This window comes from Pinus tabuliformis, chromosome 4_2 (assembly GCF_031772625.1).
Source record: "Pinus tabuliformis cultivar Carrire ecotype Pingquan chromosome 4_2, CPIR1, whole genome shotgun sequence".
Lineage (NCBI taxonomy): Eukaryota > Viridiplantae > Streptophyta > Pinopsida > Pinales > Pinaceae > Pinus > Pinus tabuliformis.
Window position 1 is genome coordinate 331,647,093 of NC_142304.1, and position 27,746 is coordinate 331,674,838.

The window sequence follows — 27,746 nt, forward strand, 5'->3', positions numbered from 1 at the left end:
TCTGTAGGTGCGTGCGTAGCCATGATAGTAGGGTTGTGGATCGTTCTAGTTCTGTGGGAGGCCCAACCGGGCCTGATTCCCTTATGTGTAGACTCGCATGGCCTACGTGGGCGTCACTACTTTCCATTTTGCTGATTCCCTCCTCGACTAGCTTGCTTTTATTTCTTATCTGCGCCCATGGTTCATTGATTTCGTGAGGCCTACTGCTACCCCACTTATTCTGGGCTCCCTCCTATCTTATTATTGATAATATCATCTTCGACTCCCTTCTATTATAGGCCCAATGAACCCGTGGTATCTGCAACTTCCCAGTGGGTCGTTTTATCGGCAGACGCTGTGCGTGCTTCCCCTATTCCCCTCTTGACTTTGTCGTGGGCCGCTGGTGAACTGGATTGCTGTGGTGAATTTAGACTTGTGATTCTAATTTGGTTGGGTGTCTGCACAACATACACCTACAGCCTACACTGGCGATGGATGCTTACCCCATTTTTCCCTCCAACCCGTACGCGCACCTGCCTCCGACATCCCCATCACTTTCGCCAAAGCTTTGGGAATGTACTCCATTCATGAGCCATTGTCTCGCACATGCCTCCGCGGGGTCATCCTGAGGCTGTTGTCTCAGATTCGTCATTTCACATTGGTCAACTGGTTCGTCCGCCTTCGTGGAATTCTCGTCAGTTGGCCGCTCCCTTGCCTCTATCGTTACCCGACATAGTGATCTAACCATCATATGAAAATTTAGTGTCTTTACCTCATGCAATCGGTACTGTCATCGCTCAATCTCTTCATCTGAGTTCAACATGCAGGAACTGTCACGGTCCCATGAGATTCTTCCGTCCGTTGTTGGATTCACTTGGTCCTGTTCTTGTGCTGTGATCTGGTAGATACAGTCTAGTTCCTCATCACTATCCTCATCGCACACTGGCTCAATATAACGCGCCCCTTCGGTTGGGTCCAGCAGAACCACTATGCGGAGAGATTTTTTTCAAATATCATTTTTCGTTTCTTTAGGTCGATGACTCTATTCATATCCATTGCCCATTCTATCCCTGACAATGCAGGATATGGGTTACTGTCATTCACAATTTCTATGACCTCAAAATTGGTTTGTGTGCTTGCACCGTTGATGTCTACTATAACTCCTTGCAGTCTTCCCATAGGCAAGATCTTCTGTTGGTTCGCCATCCGTAATTGGATAGGAGACCATTGTAGTGCAGGCCTGACCATGCGCTCCCAGGTCTGTTTAGGTAGGACATTCACGTCTGACCCCAAGTCCAGAATGACCTGATCCATCTCATAGTCCCCAATCTGGGCAGTCAATCACATCTCCCGCCTAGTGCACAACGCATGCTTGCCTAGTTTCCGGACCATCCGAGGTTCATCCGATCCTGCACACCTAGTTATCAACTCTTGCAATCCCTTCATCGCTTTAGTATCCCATAGTAGCTTCATGCATGTCTCTAAGAAGGTAGTTAGCATAGAAGTATCCCTCTCTAGCTCCATTTGATCCTTGCTACCTGAAGTAGAAGCTTCCACGAAGCTCTTCTTAGCTTCCATAAATGTTTCCTTCGTGCGCTCCAAATCAAATTCAGGTTGTTTTGTGGGGGCCTTACAAACCCATGCATCCTCCTCTGGTTGCTTCCCCTTATCTTCTCCTATAGTTGCACCACTTCTGAGCATCATATTCACGTTAGGGTCTTCCTCGTGCGGTTCAGCCTTCATCATTTGGACGTTCTAAGTGGGTGTAGCCGGAAGCACCCCTTTTTCCCGCATTTGAGAAATTAGCGTGGGGCAATCGACTGCTTCATGGTCAAACTGGTAATAGTACGGGCAACAGGCTCTGGTCGGGTTCGTGCAGTCACGTGCGTAGTGCCCCAGTCCTCCACAATTATAGCAGATTAATTGTCCCCATTCGCGTCCGGGTCCCATTCCCCCTCGCCCCCATCCGCGTCCTTGGAATCCACCTCGCGCTATTGCTGCGACAGGATCCTGCCCGCGCACCTCCATCTGCATCCTGTAAGTAGGTGTTCGATCCATCAACAACTCATAACTTTGGCAATTTCTTTCATCGTGGCCTATCGTCCTACAAAATTTGTAAAATAACTGCTGGGGGGGGTTGTCTCAGGTTTTGCAATAGATGACAATTGTCCATGGCATGCTTTCCTCCCACCTGACAAATCATGCACCAGAGTGTGGGCACCGTGCTTGGCCCTGCTTGTACCTCTGGTCACACTGGTATTGATCCCCCCCTAGTATGTAGTTTGTGAAGAGTGGACAATGATCCTTATCATGGATCTGGCCCTTACATTTGATACACCACACTTCTTTGCACACTTTTGACCGAGGCACCTGTCCTTGTTTCAAACTTTGCATCTCTAAGCAGAGGTTTTGTATCTACGCATGGATTTGTTGAACTCCCAACCCTGGATCCTGTATTGGGGTTTCATGTAACCTCATCGCTGTCTCCAATGCTTTAGCTTGGGTTGAGATCTTTTGCTGTGATAGCGCCATTCTTAGGTGTGGTGTCAAAGATGCCACAAACCACGCATAGTGCTATGCATTCGTTAGCATCATGCTAGCCTCGCGAATTGTACTTTTCAATATTTGATCCAGATCCCACGGGGTTTCACCAGGTAGCATCGCGATCTCCTTGAACCCAATGATCGACTGCGTCTTTGATTTTGGCTAACTAAACTCTCTGTTCCATGCATCCTAGATCTCCATTATTCCTGCATTCAAATGATCACCTTGGGCTTCCCATATAGCCTTTACCACAAACCAGAACTGACCTGGTTCCTCATTTCCTACTTCTCTAAATATCGGCAACTTGACTACACTGGCCATCCCAACCTTCGGTGGTGGCGGATCAAGGGTTGGTGAAGATGGATTTGATGTAAGAGAAGCAGGTGATGGCATGGACGGTGGTGGTATCAGTGGAATGTGCTACTTAATCAACCGGATTGCGCTTCTCGGAGAAAACCCTGCGAGCTCCTCCTCGCTTTCTCGCGAAAGTGAAAGCAGAGGATTGTTTTCTAACCCTTGGGTCCCTTAGTAGCCTCTTCCGCTCCGTGTTACGCCAGACATCAATAAATGCGCATAATCTGTTTTTCACATAACAACATTTTAATCCAAGTATTCAATGAATTGATGTACTTACCCAGCGGTCCTTGGAGAAAACGCCTTTCTGCTTCACTATAACTCACAGTGGTGTCTATTGCGAACTCAGTGATAAACCCTCCTATTATCCAATCCAACCAGTGATTTACTATGCGTGCGATTTTATCTTCAGATGCTTCTAGCCTGCGCACCAATTCTGGAGTCCACACATTGGGTTGATCTAGTATGCACGTTCCCATGTTGTCAAATAGCCTTGCGATCCACTCGTACAACTTTGTCGAGAATGATGGAAAGAAGATCTCATGGATCTCTGTGTATATGTAATGATCCAACAACATTTCTTCTGATATCCGCAGATTTCTATCTTCCTGAACCATGAACTCGTGAAGCTTCTGATCCAACCAATCTTCAAGCTCTTTCTTTGTAGGGTTCCAATGTTCTGACATTAGACATCCCTTAGGCAAATCCCGGTCCCAGAAATGGAACCATTTGTTGGCTTATTGGGCCCTGACCTAGGTTTGGAAGAGTTATTAGCCAAACAAATCCCGCAGCTACCGGCCCTTTCAGCAATAGCCCGCGGAGCGCGGACTGAGGTCTCACCTGAGGTAGCAAGGGAGGGTGTTGGAACCAGGTTTCTACACCCTTGGGATGTCTTGATGTGGTCTAGAGGGGTCATGATCCGTATGCGGCCTCGCGCCACTCTGCACGACTATTGGATTTTCTCATAGATCCACAGAAACGCACTTTATTATTAATAAAATTATTACAGATCTGAGCTTTCCGTTACAACCTTTAAGCAAAAATTTAACCTTTACAACCTTGTGTGTGCAAGTATAACAAACAATGCATAAATTCAGAACATAAGCAATAAACAGATCCACAAGAAAACACACAATGATTTAGAAATCCTTATCTTTATTGATCTTCTCTTCAATACAACCAGATCCACCCTATGCACTCAGCGACAGGGGTTCGCACACACAGTTGCAGACTCTACCAAGCCTTTGCGCACACAACTGCAGAGCCTCTATCTATCTACCAACACCCTTGACTCGGACTTACAGATGCTCCAAGACTACTTGCTTCATAAACCGATTACATTCCAAATCAAAACTTACTCAAAGCTGACTTCTAACCATAGAGCCTTGCTCTATTTATACATTTACATGGTTCGCACACCATGGGTAGGCCGACTCATTTTACATTACTTTTGGGCAGACAACCCTTTGACTTCACTCCTTACACTTCACGCTCCGCGCATCTCGCGGAGTCTTTACCATACCTTTACCCAAAATTGCGGGCCTTGAGCCCCAAAACGTTACGTAGGGCCTCCGCTACCCAACAAATTCATATGCAGGTAATTTTTGTATGGAGTTAAAACCTACACCTCTTAAGCAAGTGAATGATAAGGAAGTCATCATTTTACTCAAGAAGAACATTATTACCAGGTTCGACGTTTCAACATCACCTGTTTTTTATAATGCAACATATTTATCATCGCTTAAACTTTACGATTTTGCATTAGAAAATGGCATTGTATTGAAACATTCATCTAACTATTATTCACAGGGTAATAGTCTTGTTGAGTCAACCAATAAGAACCTCATTTGTATTATAAAAAATAATGTTTACTTTTAACGAAGGAACTGGCACAATACTTTGGTGAATTCTCTATGGGTTAACCGTTTCATGCCTAAAACTTTTATGAGAACCTTTCCTTACTTTCTACTGCATGGAAAAGAACCCATCCTACCTCCGAACATTTACCTGCCTACCCTTCAACTTTCACAAGAGTCTCAGGGTGAGCCTTGTCTTTTGGTTCAAAGTAGGATAGACACACTCTTGAAGCTACAAGAAGAAAGGAGGAAAGAAAAATAAAAAAATTCTCTTCACCATAAACACATCAAGAGATGGCTTGATAAGAAGTATGCGGGGGAAAATGAATTTAGTGTGGATGACCTGATATTGAAGTGGGACAAAGCCCATGAAGAGAAGGGGAAACACATTAAGTTCGAGTCCCTGTTTATCGAACCATTTTTTGTTCATGAGAAACTTGGGCACCACACTTATCGTCTCCAATATTTGGATGGGAAGATGAAATCTCTTCATGTCAATGGCCAATAATTGAAACAGTATTTTCAATGACACTTTAGGCTTGCGACCAACCCTATGTATGTAGTCTGTCTTTTTTGTTTGTTTGTTTTTATTGTTTAGTATTTTCCATTGTTTGTTCATTTTTTGAATAATTCATGTGTGAAAGTGTTTATCTTGGTTGGAATGTGTGTGGCAAAGTTGAAAAGGGCCTTGTGGCATTGCAACATTTGGCTAACCTTTAGTACTTCTTCTTTGTCTTGGTATACACCTTTTGGTTGATGATGTTTTGATGGAAAATGTTATCCATGATATCCACTAGAAATAAATTTTAGTTTGATTAGTCATTTTAGATAAGGTTTTCCACCAATGATCTTTGCATCTATCTGTTGCTTTTCTGAAAGAGGTTGTTGTTCTTTGCATTTGGAGATTAAAGAAAGAAGGACAGGTCCAGTCTAAATAGTTTTGGAGAAATTCCCATATTCTCCAAAACCCATTTCTTTAACAAACCCCATTTTACTCCTTTTTTTTATAAAAACTCTAGTCATGTTTCATCCATTTAAAACTCTAGCTGCATCCCATATTTCAACTCTAGCCTTAACCTATATTTAAACTCTAGCCGCATCCCTTTTTTAACTCTTGTCGCAATTCTTTTTAAAGGGCCCGCAGTCTATATTGCAATCGACCCTTTCCCTTTTGCGAAACCATATTCGCCCATGTCCCTCCTCCGCTTGCGATTGTGATATCGCAAGTCCTCCCCTGTGATTGCAATATCGAATAAACCCATCACCCCTTCTCCGCCGATATCGCAATTCCTCCCTGTTGAGATTGCAATATCGTGATAAAGTCTGATCACGATTGCGAAAAATTTCCGCATGCCTATTGCGATAGGCCCCGTCGATTGCGATATCACAATCAGGCATCGTATAGTCATAAGTTCATGCTCCTCAAATTCTTTTCCGACTTGCAATTACAATGTGTGAGAACCTCCTAGATGTGATATTTTATGTGATGCGTTCTATAAACCATCACGTCTAAAAAATCGGGGATTACCATGAATCAGTGTTAAAAGTACCTTCTCCTGTGTTGCGATTGCGATGTAAAAAGGCTCGGATCAATGGTCTAGGTTAAATCAGTGCAGATCAATGACCCAGATCATGAATATTAAAATATCTATTCTGCTTCCACTCCGTGAGACAACGAGGGTGTTTTTTGGCGTTTCTTCAGCAACATGGTCATTAAACGGAATGTGAGAAAAGAGCGTAGCGAAACATAGAGGATAACGAGGCACTCTCAACATGTTTTACCAGAAACAACACAATAAGATTTCAAAGAATGCGATGTTCGAGTTTCCACAAATATAGTACCATGCTACAACAGTTTGATTTCTTAAATAATTGTAACTGTTATTTAGGTTCTATTCATACGACTCCCATTTTTTTTCGAACTCTATTGTAACATAAACTCCTATGGAGGATCAAAGTTTCATTAATCAGATAGGATTTAATCTCATAGATATTGATGGAACCTAGCCCAAGTGGCAGATTTTGTAAAAGAGATCTTTCTCTATAAATATGTAGATTCTTGTCTCTGTAGAGGAGAGGGATCATTGTAATGAGAAAACCACAGTTGTATTTTTTTCAATTAATAGAAAATACAACTGTAACATACTCTATTTTAACCTGAGATACATTTTGGTTTCAGTCCTATCCTATCATGCTCCTTTGTTATTAGTTTTCAAAGCTTATATGAATACTTGGCATTCAATGTTGCATTGCTCCAACTTCCTTCAATTTTATGTGATTATTATGAATGTACATTTTCACATTAGTAAACCAAAGATGCCTCAGCTTCCATAAAACAATGTTGTTTGTTGTTGATTTTCTTTAATTGACTCCATGCCTAATGGTAGTTGTCCTCACACTCATTCACCTATAAAAATCACATAGAAAACCAGAGTTATCCATCTATATTTTAAATATATTGAGAGAGCCCTCTTAGATTGGAAGGGCTAGCTTCCAATCAAAAGTTGGTTTGAAATAGTTACGCTGGATTGAAGGTTGACACAGCCCAACCCCCACCAGCTCAGTTGATAACATAAAATATGATATTTTCATAAGGAAAGATTTGTGTCAAACCATGATATTCATATCTATTCTAGGAACCTCATACTTTCACTCAGTTCTTTATGTTTCAATGTTTTCCACATTGATCCAATCAAGTGAAGAAGGACAAGGGGAAAATATTAACGAGCATACTAATATCAAAGGTATATATATAAACTTATATGAAGGAACAACCTCTTCTGTTTTCAATAAATTGGGATCCCTCTTACACCCCATGCAATAAATAAGTGTCAAAGCACAATTCTATAAATAAAAGTAAATAAAGAGTGAAATAATAGAAAGGCTACCTATGTAGAGAGGTGAAGCAAGTAACTTCATTGAGGTACTATCTAGGCTCGTTGGCAGCGATGAAATGCTTGTGTTCATGTAGTGACTCCACTGGGGTACTGTCTAGGCCTGCTAGTAGTGGAGAAACACTAGAGATGAAAACTAAGACTTTGAATATCTACATCTCGCAAACTACATTATCCTTCTCCTAAATTGGAACATTGTGATATGGCTGGCCTTATGTATGTGTTCAACTAAGAAAGGGATGGAGGGGACTATGTCTATAAATAGGGTAATTGGTGAAGCTGAAGTAATCTGCACGATGAATCAATACTTCCTGAAGGATTAGACCCTGCACAAAAGTTAAACCAAGGAAAAGAAGTTGAAGTTCAACCAGTGTGTCGCCAAGTTTTGTCACTGCTACAACACCCTAAAATTTTTTGGCCTACATCTAAATTCTGGAGCCTACTTTGACTTTTCATGCTATTGTTTCTAGTAGTAAGAGTCATCCCATGTGTTTTCTCTAAGTTTTCATGTCCCTTTTGGAAGAAAACCAAAGTATCATATTTTGGCTTGGAAAGTGTCACATATCGCATAAGTGTAGTTATGTTTCATTTAAAGGGGTAAATTTGGTGCCAACGAGTCCTAATTATCATGTAGACATGTATTGCACTCATTCCTAAATTTTTATGCACTGTCACAAAAGTGTCATCATTGTCATCACAAATTGTATCTTAAGTGTCGCACCTGGGGAAAGTTGTATTGTCTTCACATTGAGGGATTTTTTTGTTCATGTGTTCTGAGTGATCAATTTTGTGTGGCTGATTGTCTTTAATGTGTGATCATTGCCAAGTTTTTCTTATTCACTTTGACCTCATTGATCCCGCACTTAGCCAAATTTTGAAAATTTCTTTCCCAAGCAACTTGGCTTCACTCAACCTTCCTAAAATGCACATTACGCAGTCTCAACCTTTAATATCATCCCTTCCTCTTGGAATTGTGCAATGCACAATTCCTACCTTGTAAAACTATGTAATGCATAGTCTCAGAGCTTAATCCCAACCCCTTGAGCCCCATAACTATACAAATCAACCTATAGTCAACCAACTTCTATGCACTGTATAGTCTCATGCCTCAAGCTCCCATCCTAACTCCTTGAACTACATAATTGCAAAATACCTAGACCTATCTCTCTCCATAATTGTGTAGTGGGAAACCTCAAGCCTCAAGCCTAAGGCCTTCCTCCTTGAGCCCCTCAACTGCGCAATCACCCAAACCTAGCCTTCTTGAACTATGCACTACACAGTATCAAGCCTTAGTCCTCACTCCCGACCTCTTGAGCTACACAACTACGCAATCCATGATCTAGTCTCTCAACCCAACACCTAGTTCCAGCTCAGTCGATGATTTTCATGAAGCATGTTATAGAAGGAATTTTTAGACTTATGTCATCCTGTCATAAGTGGATTTCAGTTGCAACTATTATATCTTGTTATGATAGAATGATGATGAAGGAAATGAAGGAGGAGATCCTACTAGAAGACACCTTTGTAGCTGCAAAGACAAGTTGATTGTTAAACAAGAAGACTAAGGGACACCAAATTGCGACAACAACTGGAGATCAAGATCATAGTGAAGACTCCCTACCTTCAAGCCTTATGGTGGAGGAAGAATAAGAACATGTACCATGTTTCAAGAAGACACCAAGATAGTAGTAGAAATAATGGATTGACATTTCCATATCATCATTCAGTCTAGGTCATGTCTTGTCAAGGTGTCATGTCAAAATGTTATATGAGTCATCATTTTCCACATCGCTTGTGGATATGATTATGTAATTTTCAATGTATGAGAATGTAATGTAATGTGGAAGTCCAAGATTCATCTATAGAATGTGAAAAGTCACGAAGGAGTCAAAAGGTCATATGGAAGTCAAAGAGGGTAATCCAAGAGTCACAAAGGAGGTGAAGAGTCAACCCATTTTTTATATATACACCCTCATAGCTCATGAAAAATACTTTTCACCATGGCTCCTCCTACAAGGGATTAAAGAGGAATATAGTTCTTTTGGAGGAGAAAGTGGTTTCTCTAATGCTCCACTATTGGATCTAGTGGTGTTCATTGTAATAATGTATCTTGGAACTTTTCCTTAATACTCGAAGCTCTTTGATCCAACACACTTTCATGTGGATTCCATAAATGTTGTAAGACTATTGTTTGAATGTTTGCTATATATGTTGTTTTCATTTGTACTAAATAAATTGAACTATTTTGGTGGCTTTGGTGCTTATCTTGTTGAAGGTGTGTTGTATGTGTTTAATAATCATTGCTTCTATGTGAACTATTTCACTAGTTGATCAACAATTCATTGATATTCATATGTGTGTGTGTCTTTATTAGATCAATACTATTACTCCTCTTTTAAAGGATCACTTTTATTTCCCCTCCAGTAGAAGAACCTTGATACATTTTGCAATTAAACATTCCACAAGGCATACTCACTTGTTCATCCAAAAGTACATTTACATTGTAACTCTCTTGTGCTGACCATCAGAGCTAAGGAAAATATCTAAGAACATATGGTAGTTAGGATTTATTTCTGGAAGGGTTCCCACAACAAACATTGTAAAGTATAATTAGGCATTTTCATCAGGAAGACCCCCTTTCATGTTGGAGGGATTCAAAACCGTCAACAATATCTAGAAGGATAATAGATCCATTGTATATGTGGAAGAAACACTCATAAAACGATGGAAAAGAAATCAGGGTCCTTGATAATAAAAGGAATAAACAATAAAACCTATAATATAGGTTATCTCCTACTAAATACACTCTTGAATACTTGAAATGTATACTATTACTTTGAATTCTCTTGAATTTTGAGAGTCTTGGGTAAATTCTTGAGAGAGTCTTGGGTAAAGTGCTTTAGGCCTATTCATATAGGGTGGACCATGAGTGATTTCTTAGAAAAGTAACATAATCTAAATAAGCACCATAATTAACAAATTATTGTTATTGACATGAGCACACACACAATCTAGAGTATGGCATGCTTCTCAGTAACATGTGAAATATTCTTCTTATTGATATATGTCAATTCTAGTGAGTAGTAACGAAAGACTAGTACTTGTAAAATACATATGAAATCAATGAAGTCATTATCCTACTCAAAAATGTGTATGAGTACATTTTAAATCACAACATATATTAAAATATTCATATGAAAAATTCATACTAACCCAAAACTCAGTCCATATAGCTTTGGGAGACAAGTTGGTAAGTTTCATGTGTTTTCATCCTCTCTCTCTTTGTGATCCATTTGATTTTATTATTAGTTATCTTGTGGTGGTGGTTGTGTGTGTGACTTACAATGCCTTTCCTACTATGTTGTATTGTGAAATTCTAGGATATATGAAACCACCTTAAAATTATTCAACTTTGACTCCATTCAATATATAGTGTTATTTTTTCATTTATTTTTCATTGGTGAGCATGGTGCATTTGAAATCAATGATATTGATGTGTTTATTATCACTAAGAGCACTTCCCTTAATCTTTCATATCAACATATATATAAGATCCCTGAAAAAGTCCCCATGCTTGTTAGAGCTATCTGGCCATGTTTTTATTGGTTTATCATTCAAGTCACCCCGGGTAGCCAACGTGGTTTTGTATGCCCTTCCCATGCACATAGTTGTAACATACAAAGGCAATGGAATAGTAACCAGTGTCCCCAGTGATTCAACAAATTATTATATGGCCTTGTCGAATCTAAATTTAAAACATGGCCTTAGTACCCAATTCCTTGTGAAGAATGAATGGGTTTTACCATTTAATGTAATCCCTATAATTAACACTCCAGAGTTTGGGGATAAGTCACCTAAAAAGGTATGTGTTGATATGAAGATAAATTTCCCAAATTACAAATACAAGCTTGTAGAGAAAAAGAGATTAAATTATCTTGTAGATTTCACACATAGAATAATGATAGTCAAGGGAAAAAAATTCAAGAAGAAAGTCTACCTATAATCAAGAAAAAGCTTTTGGAGATAGGGGAGTCATTCATGTATAGGGAACCTGTGAAAAAGGTTAATCTCTATGTCAGGTGATGAATGCATTGTGGCCCTTAACGACCGATGGTGCATAACTTATGGTGAACCTAAGTGGAAAGAAAAGGAAACAAAGTTTTTGACCAATATGGAGTTGTATTATGATGAGGCTAAGCATGGATTTAAGAATATATTAAGTTGGATTAATCAGTGGGTTTGTTCCATATCAATTGGCCTTGGAACAATAATTTAGTGGGATGGAAAATTTCTCATTGAGTCATAATATCAAATTACACAATATATATGACCTCTTACACAACTTCCCATGTTTAGAAAAATGGGGACATTATTGTAGGAATGTTGCTTTAATAAATCCATAGCAAATCACAACTCATGTTCGAAATTGTATATTCCTTGAGGGACCCACAATTAAAAATTCCCTCATACCTCTTGAAACACATGAAGAAAGATTTTGAATATTGGTATCCTTTTGATTTGTGAGTATCCAACAACAATTTAATTTAGAACCATTTGATATTTTGTATTTACAATCACACTTCCACATTCCCTTAGGATAAATATCCCCGTTCATTTAGATGCAATGGGAACTTTATGTCAATTTGGAAAAAATGTCAAAGTCTTGATCAGAATGGAAAGTTGCATCCACCCATGGTACTTACCCATGGTGTCTGCCTATGGTATTTACCCATGGTATTTATCCATGGTATTGTAATCGCCCATGGTATTGCAACACAAAAAGAATCCACAAATAATGAGTCACTTCATAACAAGAAAGATTGGAAAGGGGACAATGTAGTGACAAATTATTCCTCCATTTTAATAAAGAATTATTCTTTTTCATATGTTTCCATGAATTCATTGTGTGTTTTTGGTTATTTTTTCTCCTCTTTATCTCTACATTAGTGGCTCTGGATCTTAGACCTCTAAGATCTAGATCAGTGGTATTAGAGAAGGCAATTCCTGCCGTGCTAAATTATTTGTTTGATTTTCAGTTTTAGTGTATATCGTTTTATGATATTGAATGGAATCTATGTTGTAGTGGGGGCTCTAAATTTCATTGTATATCTACAGATTTGTTTAAGAGATTATGGTTTTTATCTATAAAATATAAAATTTGAATGGTGTTTCTCTGTGATCGTGTTAGTTTAGATCTGAGTTTGATATCCATTTCTTATTTATAGCCAGGGTTTTGGGACCACAGTATCAATGAAAATTAACCCATTGTTGTCAGATCTATGGAGACGTGACTTTTAGTGGCTTTAGAAAATCACTAAGTGGATCATAGCCTTTCATCATTGACATTCAAATGGATGGAGTTTTTTTGTCTAGACTATGGTTCAGTCAATGTTCCTGATTTGAAGCCCGTGTGAGTTGTTGTATGATCTCCATGCATCTCCATCCTACGTCCCACATAACTGTGAAATTTTGTGTGTGGTTGTGAGATGTCAGCGTTCTCTGAGAGCTGAAAGAGGAAGCCAAGTTCTTCTGCTTTGCTGATCTCAATGTCCTCTTCTAAGAGGAAATTCAAGGAAAACTACAATGCTTATGGAATCTGATCAAGACCTTCAACAATTATGATCATAAATTGTTTGTGGTATAGTGGATCCAGGTTTTTATGTTCATTGGCATTGGCCTGGTGGGATTGATGATCAGAGCCAGATGCATGCAATGGTTTCCTTCCTCTCATTTGAGAGCTTCATTTCATTCTAATCTAGAGTGTTTTTTTCGGCATCGCAGTACACCAGTCATGCCAGTATTTTGAACAAGATGATGAAATGGCTAGTTTGTTTGTCCCATATCTGAGGATCAATGAAAATATCTAGTTGTGGATCTGATAGTGTATAATAATATCACCATATGTTTTCACAGCAGCCCCCCAAAAAATATTGGAGTACGGATGGCCAAACCTTCTTTAAGGGACCATTTTATTTACACTACCACCGAAAGGCCATGACAAGCCGCTGCTTCACAACACTTGACATGCAACTTTATAGCCAACGTTTTGGCCAACGTGTTGAATGTATACATTGGGGAGCTACATAAGGCATGGGAAGTCGATCCACAGAGCATGCAAAATTTGTGGGTTGACTTCTTCACAATATATTTTGCGTAGTCGACTGATCTTTCGCTTGCCTTAACTAGCGAAACTATCCAAGAAAGCATGAGATTAATAACCCCGGTCAAGGTTTACCAGGTCAATGGGCACATCAAGATGAGTATTTATCATCTTGGGTGGTCTTTTCGGCCTGTACGAGCATACCTGAACCTTCTTCTTTATGGGTCCACAGAGGATGACCTGAACCACGAGTTCTTTCTTAGTGTGTGGTCGACAGCTAGGTTCCTATCGAAAAATCAACCCATGCAAACACCGAGGGCCATAATAAACCACCTGGACCAAGCTTACTGGGATACCATAGTGTGCCATTACCTGCACATATTGGAAAATGATAAATGTTACTGGTTGTAGGACATAATCAAGTATTTGGTTCCCAATATATATAGTGAAATTCGTCAACGTGTTGTTTTAGATAGGCTGATTTGGAGAGCACTGTTTGAAAACTTTCTAGCCACTAAATGGACCACCATGAAATGGTTTGGTCTCAATGGTGCAAAGACTTTGATGTTGAGCATGAAGGAGATAATGGATAGATCGATAGATTTGGGGGTTGAGAGTATAGTTATAGGCATGGCTCATAAAGGTAGGTTTAATGTATTGGGGAATGAGGTAAGGAAACCCTTGTGATAGATTTTCAGTGAATTTAGTGGTGGTATTAAGCTATATAATACCAAAACTAGGCAGTATAGTAGCCCAAGGGATGAAAAATACCACCTTGGGACTTCATATGACCAACCAATGCATGGTGGTAAGCATATTCATCTCTCTCTAGTTGTCAACCACAACCATCTTGAGGTAGTGGATCCTATCATGATAGGAAAAACTAGGGCAAAGAAGTATTATTTCACGAATAAGGATCTGATGAAGAGTATGGGATTTTTAATTCATGGATATGAGATTTTTACTGGACAAGGGGTGGTTTACAAGACTTTGAATCTCGGTATTGTGTAGAGCACTATTGGTAGGACCATTCATATTAGGATTAATAATCAGGGTTATTTCACTACTGATTTTGAATCTGGCATATCCTTGCAGTATTATATTGATGCGGAAAAGGCTTTAAGTGTGCCTATTTTCCATGCAAATGGAGATGATGTTGAAATTGTCGTACATGCATGTGAACATGCCACAAACTGGTGGTAGAACTTCCAGTGCGATGTTGTTATTGATCTTGTTTGTTATGGTAGTTTGGGAATAAGGAGATTGACGAACCATCTTTCACTCAATGGAAGATGCATCAAGTTATTAGAAGCCATTCACTAGACCTAGTTTTGTATGAAAAGAAGATCATGTTCCACATGTTTTCCCAATTCCTTGTGGTTATATTTCCATTTAAAGACAAGAAGGAAACTCCAGTTCATCTTGCTAATAAAGACATGTATGCTAAGTCAAGGACCTTGAATGTTGTACAAATGAAGCATTCATATCGAAATTTCATGCTAGCTTCAAGAGCATAAAAATTCAGAGTGGACCTAGCTTCAAAAAGGGTGTTCCATTCAATCATAGAAAAGGCGTTTAGATTTATTTTTCGATTTATCGTAATGGGTCCTATGAGAATATACAAAGATAAGTCACCATATTTCTACCAGACAATCCACAAGAAAATTATGTCATCGTAGTTATGGGTTATCCACATAAAACCCTTTGCCAACAAAGTCAATTTGCTAGACCACACACTATCAACATCATAGTTCGTCCACACAAAATACATGGTATCCCTATCATCAGATCTTCGTTCATCATGGTTATGGGTCAACCATAGAAAACCATTATCATCGAAGCCCATTTTCTAGGCCACACACTGTCATAATCACAATTGGATCACAATCATTACATGGTATCTCTATCCCTGGATCTTCATGCATCCTGGTTATGGGTCATCCAAACCCTTGGTTATGGGTCAACCACACAAAACTCTTGTCTTCATTAGAATTTGGTTTTGGGTCATCCACAAACCCACAACTCATATGCAACAAAAGCTTCTCTAGAGGGAATTTCATGCAAAGGGGACTATTACTTCTTAACGGATGAGGAATGATCCAAATGGAAATTCACATCTACCCATGTTGTCCACCCATGGTATTTCAACAACAAAAAATCCATAAATAATGAGTCTCACTTCATAATTGGACAAATTGGAAAGGGGACAATGTAGTGGTAAATGATTCCTTCATTTTAATAAAGAGTTATTATTTTTCATATGTTTCTAAGAATTCATTGAGTGTTTTTGGTTCTTATTCCTCCTCTTTCTCTCTACATTGGTGGCTCTTGGATCTTAGCCCCTAAGATCCATATCAAGTCTACAGGAAATTTCAAAACATTACATGAGGCAATAAAAGACTTCTCTTTATATGCAACTCAGTTTTATTTGGATGATGCACAAGATGGCATGGAGATGCCAATTTTATTTATGAGATTGCTAATGTTGTGATCCTTTGTTTGATTTATTTTTTTTGTATGGATGGAGGATATTTTGGCTGCAAAGTCGTCCTAAGGGAAAGGCCCTCAAACTATTGCAGATCAGATATTTTCTAATGAAATAAACATTGCAATCAAGTTGAATAAACACAAGTACAATTCAAATATGTTCAGGGAGGCCTTGAATATAGGTTTTTATGATCTTTAGGCTACTCAAAATGAGTATATATTGTCATGTGCTTTAGGGGGGATAAATATAGACTTACTATGGAGATTCATGGATGTCCAAACAAGGTTAATCACTCCCATATGCCCTGATTATGCAGAAGATGTTTGGAAAGAGGTTTTGAAGAAGGATGAATTTGTATTCAAATTAGGGTGGCCAACTGCAGATCTCCATGATCTTACCCTTCAGTGAGACAATAAATATCAATGGTAAGATACATTTTCTTTCATGAGGAACCTTCTTTAGAAGTAGACATTTGCTCCAAAGAACTCCAAGAAAGGTTGAAAAATCACTGCAACAAAGTTAAAGAGTAAAATCCAACTATGTTGCAAAAAAGTATGACATTTGGAAAGAATAATTCTTGAATATTCTACAAGCAAAGTATGGTAAGGGTATATGCTTCAACCAAGGCATATAATTGGTTTCTTTGAAGGACAACCCTATTCGAAGCTCTTATTTTGGGGGGGGGGGGGGGGGGGCGGGGTGCGGGGGGGGGGGGGGGGGGGCGGGCGATTGTGGCAAGAATGTGATTTCTATAACTGGATTAAAAAACCTATAAAACCTTGGGGAATTCAGATATAGTAGGTTATTCAACTCAAACTTACGATTATAAAATATCTTTGCCAAAATTTGGGAAAAAATCACCATAAAAGAGAAAAATCATCTATTAGTTACAATACACTATTATAGAATTAGTTATTATATATCAATTTTGTGAAGGTGGAAGCTCTTATGGGGAGGGGGGGATTTTGGGCCACTTTTGGGAAAGAATGAAATTCCTTGTTACTAAAAATATGTTTTGAATCTATCACTGGATTCAACAACCTAGAAAACCTTGGGGCATTCAGATTTAGTAGGTTATACAACTCAAACTTACGATTCTAAAATATATTTACCAAAATTTGGGAAAAATTTACCATAAAAGAGAAAACATCTATTAGTTAGACTATAATATTATAAAATGGTGTTGTCTACCGAGGCCACAATTTTGCCCAGAAAATCATTTGTCACCAGAATCTGACCTTTTATTTCCAAAAAATATGAGCATAAGAGTGTTTGAATCATGTTTTTGATGGTGGAAATGGATTCAACACCATAAAAAACCCTTGGGACACTCGAAATTATGAAGCCTGATAGATGTAACCCATATTTTCCAAAACAATTGCCGTATTTTTGCCAAAACCATGCTGAAATTTCCACTATTTTCTGGGAAAATTGTGACCTTGTTAGACTACTCTTTATAGAATTAGTTGATATACATCATTTTTTTATATAATTAATGATATAAATATTTGTGTCTCTAATAGGTTATATCCATATGATGATGATGATAATAACAATAATATATTTTGAAGGTTTTGGTGAAAGAGACACAAAATTGGTGTATGAGACTCCTTTGTTTGTGGGACAAGGGACCCACTCCGAGTAGGTATTTGACTGTGAATTCTACATGTGTGTACATACTCTACCCCCTATGGATTTGAACATGTGACCTTTTATGTGGAATATATTATATAATTAATTGTAATATATTAATTTTGTTAATTGAGAATGTGAAATGTTTGTAATATCATTATGACCTGAATTAATTTGACATTTATTTTCAAAAGTACTCTATATTTAGTATTTAAAAAATATTTATCAAATGATCTTTACCAAAATCTTGTTCAAAGAAATATTTATATGTAATTTGTTATTGTAAAATAATAATATGTATACATGATAATATTTTATTTATACATTTCCAAATTAACATTATAATTAATTTAATATTTTAAAATTCTATTAGTTCTAAAATTCCAACTAATAAATCATATTTTTTTATATAAGATTCATTAGATAACAATAATGTAACTCTAAGAAAAATACATATGAAATTTTGCAAAAATAAAATGATAAATAATCTTTTAATATATTTTAAGTTATGTTGTGTTTTTAAAGTAGATAATTTTTGTAACCATTTATTAACTATAATTAATATGAATGATTTATTTTTTAAAATTAGTTATGTGGTATTATTCAAACATACAAAAAACTTATATTTGACTCTCATAATATGGAGTTTATATGAACTCATCATCTATTGAATTATTATAGTGTGATTGCCCATATTTGACATGTATAATAAAAATTACATGTCATAAATGATGGGTATTAAAATCTCCAACCTGTCGATTTCACATTTCAATTTTGAAGGGACCTTTCATAATTGTTGATACCCATTTGGAGATTTCAATTACGCTCCTAAGATGCATCTGTGATATTGTGAATCACCTATAATATTTGGTTATTCAAGATATTTAATTACAATAAATATGTTGAAGGCTCGAAGCTCGAAATATTGTTTATGTTCCCACCACCCACATTGTTTTTTGATTGAACCAGCTTCACTGAAGTGGAAGGCTTGTTTGCTGTTTGATTTTTTTGATTGAACCGACTTATATATTTCAAAGGCTCATTTGATAATGATATTTTTGATTGAACGATGAACATGCTTTACTGAAGTAGAAGGATCACCTGCTTTGTTTCCTTGCCTGCAATTTGAAGTGATCCAAGATCTTTTGCTTATAAATGTGCTAAATAATTACATGCATAAATTGTAGCTTAACATAGAAATTTAATGTGCACATGAGAGAAGAGAAGAAACACATAAAGATTGAAAGAAGACAACAAGACTTGATAACGGAGTTCGTCTGACTTGGACTGTGTCTTCGGGCCTTGCTCGATCAATGGGGAGGCCTTCATTCATTAAGTGGCATGAGAAACAAGAGTATAAGCATCAGTTACAAAAAAGGAGTTTTATACCTCCATACTGAAACATGGCCAAAAAATGCAGAACTCTGGTGGAGAAAGGAACAATGCCATTGCATTCGTGGTGTCAAGAAGCGCTGAAACCATATAAATTTTTTCAAAATCTGACAAAGTGAAAATTCAGGCCTCTTGCAAAATTTTGCCTCGAACTACGTGCACTGCCTCCTCTACCTGGGTGCACTGATAAACTACGTTTAAATATAACTTGTGGTGGCGGATTTCTCAATAAATCCATTGGCGGAGTTGGTTAAGGTTCCAATTAATATGGAGGAGGTCAGGCGGTCAAACCCTGCCTCCTTTTTTATACATTACAAACAAATCTTTTTTAAAATTAAAATTTTGGTTGGGCCGGGCCCACCTTGGGCAGCCTGCCCACTGTACCCACCTCCATCTCTGTAATTTTTTAATGGGCAATTGGTTTTTATTGAATGGGTTGGGTTCGCGCCCAAGGGCCGGCCCATCCAACTCCACTCCATTTTATATGATGGTTTTCAACAGTCCGTGGTTCCGTGGCAGGGGCCGAGGGTCCTAGCCCGCCCCTCCACCATATATATATTAATTATGTTGTGTGTGGAGGAGGGTTTGGGTGGCGGGGTTGGTGGCCCGCCACCCCCCCTTTTTTATATATATATTTTTAAAATAAAACAAAGTGTGCATTTTTGGAAATTCGATTTTTGGACCGAAGGAGTCATTTTGATGATGCAGCGATTTTGCCCAGAATCTGGCTGGAGTTGGCCAGAATTTTTCCACTGGGAAAAGTCCAAATTATGCCTTCATTAATCCTGCTCAGTCATCAAAAAGTCAACCCAACTTTGACTGCTTCTATCTCCTTTATCCGGACTCGGATTGGAGTGTCATTCACACTGTTGGAATCATGGCAACGAGCACTTCCATCTAATGTCAAGTTCATCGTCTTTCCACCACTTTGAATTTTGAGCTTTTTCCATGCCACTGGTGTTTGGCGATCCATCTGGATCAATCCTCCCCATGAAGGAGCTTTTAGACCGCCAAAAGCTTTATTAGTCAATTAGAAAGTGAGGGAATTGTTCCCTCACTCTTTCTCTTTCTAGCCATTTTGCCTTGCTAGGGTGCATCCCCTTGAAACCAACTTGAAGGTATTCCACATCTCCCTGTTGTGAATTCATGGTTCTTCTGTCAAGGATGATGTATTTAGGTAACTCATCGAGATGCTCTAGTCCAAATTCATCAACTGTAGGAACTATGCCCATCCCTTTGGTGTCCATAATCAATGGTGGCTCATAAAACTTTAAGTTTTCCACATTCACTACAGAGTACATTTGCATATATATCAGCAAATCGAGACGAAAGGCATTGTTTCCAATCTTCTCCAAGATGGTGAATGGACCATACTGAATTGGTCGCAACTTCTTCCCTTCCCCCTTCATCTTGTGCTTGCTGATATGGAACAATACTTTGTCGCCCACTTGAGATTGATGGTCGACTTAGTGTTTGTCATGTCGAGCCTTATACTGGGCTTGACTTTTCTCCAACTGCTCCTGCACTACTCGGTGAATCAACTGGATCCGATGAATGAACTGTTGTGCTTTGTCCCTGTCATCACGTTTGCAGGATTCATCTTCCCTTACAAAGACCATATCAAAAGGGTCTTTTGGTAGGTAGCCAAAACATATCTCAAATGGTGAACAATGCGTAGATGAGTGCACTACTCGATTGTAGGAATGTTGCATATATGGAAGATGCTCATCCCACAACTTAGGATGTTTCCCACAATAGCCTCGCAACAAGTGTACCACGGTGCGGTTGACAACCTCTGTCTGTCCGTTAGTCTATGGATGAAATGCCATGCTTCTTTTCAACTTGGTGTCCATAAACTTCCACAAGCTAGTCCAAAACTCTTCGAGAAAGCGAGTCCCGATCTGACACAATCGATGTGGGCAACCCAAAATGGACCCAAACATGCTGAAAGAAAAGATAAGCAGTCTTCGCTATAGTGATTTGCTTTTTACAAGGCATTAAAATAAACATCTTACTAAAATGGTCAATGATGACATACAAATAGTCGTGACTCTTTCTAGACAAAGGCAAACCTCCTACAAAATCCATTGACACACTTTCCCATGGACGATTTGGAATAGGGAGTGGTGTGTAGAGCCAAAATTTTCTATTAGAGGGCTTTGAAATAGAACACATCACACATCCCTTTACATAACGAGTTACAATGTTCTTCATATGAGGCCAAAAACAAAATATTTGTACATGACACAAAGTTTTTTCGCCACCAAAATCACTAGACATAAGGGAGGTGTGGGCCTCCTAGATTACATGTACCCTTTCTCCTATGGGTATGCACAATTTGCCAAGGTGATACAAAAGTTTCCCCTGCAAGTGATAGTTGTCCACCTGTGAACCATCGGTTAGTTTTGCATAAATCTCCTTAAAGTCATCATCATTAGCATGTTGTTTAGCATAACTTTCAAAAGATAACGAAGCATTATGCAAAATAACAGAAGTAGAAATAGGAGGGCGAGATATCATATCGGCCACTTTGTTAATAGTTCCCTTCTTATACTTTATTACTAGATGAAACTGCTGAAGAAAACCCATCCACCTGAAATGACGAGATTGCTGCAACTTGGTTTGTGACTGAAGATACTGCAAGGACTGATGATCCGTATGGATGATGATCTCCTTGCCGATTAGGTAGTGTTTCCACTTTTTCACACTCTGGACCAAGGCATATAACTCCTTGTCATAAGTGGGATAGTTTATCACATCCTGAGAGAATTTCTCTGAATGGTAACATATCAGCTTCTTTTGCTGCATCAATACAGCGCCGATGGCATATCTGTTGGTGCCTGTTTCGATCTTGAATGGTTGTTGGAGATCTGGTAAGGACAAGACAGGTGCGGTGTTGATATTTTCTTTCAATGTTTCGAAGGACTTCTGCTACTTTCCTCCCCATTGAAAGACTTGCTTTACACTTATCAATGTGTGTAAAGGTGTTGCAATAATAGAGAAATTGGCAATAAATATCCTCCAATACTGTACTACACCCAAAAAGCTGAGAACCTTGGTTACACTAGTAGGCTTATGCCAATTTACAGTTGCTTCAACTTTAGAAGGATAAATTTTTTGCTGACCATGACCAACAATATGACCTAGGTAAACCAAAGAGGTTTTCCAAAACTCACGCTTTCACATTTTTACATAGAGTTTTTCATTTTTCAATACATCAAGCACTTTTTGCACATGGCATACATGTTCATTTGAAATTTTACTAAAGATAAGAATATCATCTAGATAGACAAGAACAAATTCATCAATGAAAGACCTAAAGAGATCATTCATGACCCTCATGAAAGTGTTTGGAGCATTGCAAAGTCTGAATGGCATCACCATCCATTCGAACAACCCCTGTTTGGTCTTGAAGGTGGTTTTCCACACATCCTGCTTTGCAATTCGGACTTGGTGATAACCACTACGCAAATCCAATTTAGTGAAATAGATAACATTCTTTGACTGATCTGATAAGTCATCGATGCCGGAAAGAGGGTAACTATTTTTCACCATGATTTTGTTGAGTGCTTGATAATCCACGCAAATCCTCCATGTGCCATCTTTCCTCGACACTAAGACAATCGGTGACCCACATGGAGAAGTGCTCGGTTTGATGACCCCTTGGTTCAATAGTTCCTACACCTGCTTTTTGATCTCGTCCATATCAATGGTCAACATCCTATACATGCCAATATTTGGTAAAGGAGCTTCAAGCTGCAAATGGATCTCATGTTGGATTTCCCTCTTCGGAGGTAATCCCCTTGGTTCCTAAAAAATCTCATCATAGTTAGAAATTAATTCACGTAATTCCCTTTTATGCACATGATCACAACCCTGGAAAGCATCAGATAATTCTGCATCTTTTCCCCATACAACCATAAGCATGCAACCCTTACTGGAATTCACCAACCTCTTCATTTGTCCTGCACTTACAAGGTTGGAATTGATTTTAGTTTGATGAGCCCTTACAATATATTCTATCCCATCTTTTGTGATTTGGTATTTGTTCTCACGACGGAAGAAGATTGCCTTTCTATCATATAGATATGGACTCCCTAACACCATGCCACATATATCCAATTGTATCACATCAAGGTTTACCTCATCCACTAACTTGGAAGCAATTACAAATTTAACCTTGCACTCCTTAGTTACATTCAGTTTTGCTTTATCATGTATCCATCCAAGTGGGTAAGGTTTTGGATGTGGTTTGGTTTATGAGCCTAGATTCTTTACCAAGGACTCTGAAATTAAGTTTTCTTGGGATCCAGTATCAAATAGAGTTTCCACTTTCATATTATTTATGATAACTCTAATATGAAATAGTTCAATTCTATTTCATTCATTAGGAAGAGACTCATCTATTGAACTAGTACCTTCATGTGATTTAGAATTAACATGAGGTGTAAGAGTACCTTTTGTTCCTGCTGTTGTGATCATTTCTTCATCTCTGGAATCAGATCCAAGGTCTTGCTGCACAGTTGCCACTATCTTTTGCTTGCCTTTTCCTCCATACTTCTTTGGTCTCTTTTTCAGGTACAGTTTCCAACAATGATCGTCGTCATGACCTTCCTTTTTGCAGTGAGTGCAATAAGGTATTTCTCCTTCATCTTTCTTGGTTGATGTTGTCCTCTTCTCCTTTCCTTTTCCTTTCACTTTGGGTTTTCCATTTGGAGGTTTGAAAGGTGGTTTCTTGAAATGATCATCTCTTTCATTTTTTCCCCTGTTCTCAATATGGATGGCCTTTACACTGGCCGAGTCAATAGTAGTTGGTTCAAACAATAATAATGAATGTCTAAGGTAACTATGTAATGATCCAATATACTTAGTTACTACTTTAGGTGAGTCAAGTGCAATGCCCAAATTAAGTGCCTATTTTCTAAATTCCTTTGTAAAGCTTTGAACATCCTGACCTCTGCCTTGCCTTAAGTATTGCCAATCCATAAGGATTTTTGCTTATAACCCAGGGATAAAATTGTTCCTTTAATGCAGAAATGAAACTAGGCCATGAGGAAAGAAGATTACCCACACTCTTACTACTTCGTAATTTGCTCTCCCATAAAATGAGAGCGGTGCTACTCAGCCGAAGAGAGGCTAGCTGAATCTTTGCCTCATCCTCTTCGATCTGCTAAATCCTGCAGTAGATTTCAATCTGCGTAATCCAGTTATTAAGCTTTTCTACATTACTTTCACAGTTAATCATGGGAAGGTAAAATTTGACATCTAACTTAAAGAAAGGTTTCTTAGACTCATCCCTTAAATTTCTATGATGATGGTGATGAGAGGAAGAAGAAATTTCACTCATGGAAGGAGAAGGAGGGGGTTCTTCTCCACCATTTCCATGCACTGAACCTTCTTCTTCTAGATTTCGCTCTTTTGCTTTCTCCATCCTTGAAAGAAACTGACCGACATTCTCTGCCATTGTATAGAAGGTTTTGCGGAAATTGCGCTCCTCTTCATGATGAGCCTCTTCATCTGCCATGTTTCTCCTTCAATGTGCACACCCCGCTTCGAGATCGAAAGACTTTATTTTCCCTTCGCCTCTTCAGAGCTTGTTTCTTGTTGGCATACAAACATGCAATTCACATCTAAAAAGACCTGCTCTGATACCATTTGATCCAAGATCTTTTGCTTATAGATGTGTTAAATAATTACATGCATAAATTGTAGCTTAACATATAAATTTAATGTGCACATGAGAGAAGAGGAGAAACACATAAAGCATGAAAGGAGACAACAAGACTTGATAACGAAGTTTGTATGACTTGGACTATGTCTCTAGGCCCTGCTCGATCGATGGGGAGGCCTTCATTCATTACGTGGCATGAGAAAGAAGAGTAAAAACATCAGTTACAAAAAATGAGTTTTATACCTCCATACTAAAAATGGCCGAAAAATGCAGAACTCTGATGGAGAAACGGATAGTGCCATTGATTTCGTGGCATTGAGAAGTGTTGAAACCATATAAAATTTGTCAAAATCTGACAAAGTGAAAATTCGGCCCTCTTGCAAAACTCTGCCTCGAACTGCATGCACTGCCTCCTCTGTCTGGGCGCACTAATAATATGCGTTTAAATATAACTTGTGGTGGCGTATTTCTCAATAAATCCATTGGCAGAGTTGGTTAAGGTTCTGGTTAATATGGAGGAGGTCGGGCGATCAAACCCCGCCTCCTCCTTTTTTATACAATATAAACAAATCATTTTTAAGATTAAAATTTTGGTTGGGCTGGGCTCACCTTGGGTGGCCCACCCACCGTACCCATCTCCATCTCTGTAATTTTTTAATGGGCAATTGGTTTGTATTGAATGGGTTGGGTCTGTGCCCCAAGGGCTAGCCCACCCAACTCTGCTCCATTTTATATAATGGTTTTCAACAGTCCGTGGTTCCGTGGGAGGGGTCGGGGGTCATGGCCTGCCCCTCCACAATATATATATATATATATATTAATTATGTTGTGTGCGGAGGAGAGTTGGGGTGGTGGGGTTGGTGGCCCGCCACCCCCTTTATTTTTATATATTTTTTGTTAAAATAAAACAAAGTGTGCGTTTTTGGAAATTCTGTTTTTGGACCGAAGGAGTCATTTTAACGAGGCAACAATTTTTCCCAGAATCTGGTTGGAGTTGGCCGGATTCCATCTGATGGGAAAAGTCCAAATTGTGCCTTCATTAATCCTGCCAAGTGGTAAAAAATTCAACCCAACTTTGACTGCTTCTATCTCCTTCGTCCGGGCTCGGATTGGAGTGCTGTTTGCACCGTTGGAATCAGGGCGACGAGCACTTTGATCTGATGTTAAGTTCATCATCTTTATGCCACTTTGAATTTTGATATTTTTCCATGCCATTGGTGTCTGAAGATCCACTTGGATCATGAAGAGTGGACACACTAGCACAAACAATAAGTACCGCCTAAAATTTCACAAAAACCATGCCTCCATTCTTTCTTGATCTTCACTTTTTGTTTGTGAATGTTGTGATTAAATAAAAAAGGGATATTACAAGCCAATCATTCCAACACTCCCCATCATGAGGTTTTGGGAACCTAATGAGAAAAAATGTTTCCCATTGCGAGGAAGATGGTGCTATGGTAGGCAGGAAAAAATTCTATTTCACCTTGCAACTACCCAAGTTGACTATGCCTATTTGTACTGTTTAGAAATTAAAGTGTGATTACAACGGATTTCATGTTGGGAAGTTGATGAATAACTTTAACCTTCTATTATAAGCATTGATTGGTTCGATTAGTTAGCTTTTATGGCCTACACATTATGTCATTTTTAGTATTTTACAGAGTTTTAAGATGTGGTAGCTTATTAGTTTAACCATGTACTTTAGATGACAACGAGTCACCCATGGGTTTGGTATTCATTAGAAAAATAGGTTCACTTAATGTTTATTTTTATGGAAGATGCTCCAGAGAACATAGACTTAAAAATATAGTAACTAAACATGAAATATAGAAAGATGGATAATGATTCTATGCATAGGAAATGAAATTAGATGAATAAAATATAACTAAACTATTGCCTAATAATATCTTGGGTAACTTTTATATATGCAAAATTAGAAAGAAACTAAATAACCATAGATGTAGATCTTCTTGTTAAATCGTTAATTAAACCATTTGCATATGATAACTGATTCAATTAAATAGTTAAGCAAATCGTAACACAAACATAATTCACATATAACTATAAATCATTTTGCTTACAGAATAAAGATAAAACAATACAGTAATGTATTATTAAATAATTTAGATATAAACATAAATAATTGAAATGATTCCAATTAAAGATAAAAGCAACACAAAATCAATAATAGTACCAATCTTGCTCCGCTCTATTGAGACATAGAATCAAAATGGTTTAGTGCTTCCAATTAGAAAGAAATAATACAATAGTGTAATTGGGCCTTTTTCTTCAAAATTTCAGAACCACTAAGCTAAGCATCTACTTAAATAGTTCTTTTACAACTACAAGGATGGAAGTTACACTTCCTAATTTTTCTTACAAATACTAACAAAAAGATAAAAACAAGGAGCTTGGTACAATGTCGAGCCTGATTTGGAATTCTAATCCTTAGAAAAAATTGTTGCAAATGAATCTTGCAATTGATTTCCATCTTTATATAAGCATGCAGAACTTGAATCTCAAAGGAATTTGAATGGGACTCTAGGAAAAAAACTTCAAGAAGCGTACAATAAAATGGTTCGGCTAAAGGCTTAGGAAGGATGTAGCGTGAAGTTTCCTCCTTATCCTTGTTAACCCGTGACCTTGTATGAGAGTCATTTTCCAGTAATCAGGATGTATACCTTGATGTGGGGTATACATAATCATTGCATTATGGTCTTGAACCAACAACTCCATATGTTTTTGGATTTGGAGCATGGCCCAGTGATGTTGTACTTCTATTATGAATGCAATATTGTTGAATTAGTCCTTCAGGACTAGGATTTTTAGTCTGTAT

General features: G+C 38.2%; 1 pseudogene; it reads left to right on the forward strand.

Moving 5' to 3' along the window:
- Positions 1-585: 585 nt before the first annotated feature.
- Positions 586-15,244, forward strand: LOC149169299 (uncharacterized; annotated as a pseudogene).
- Positions 15,245-27,746: the final 12,502 nt, after the last annotated feature.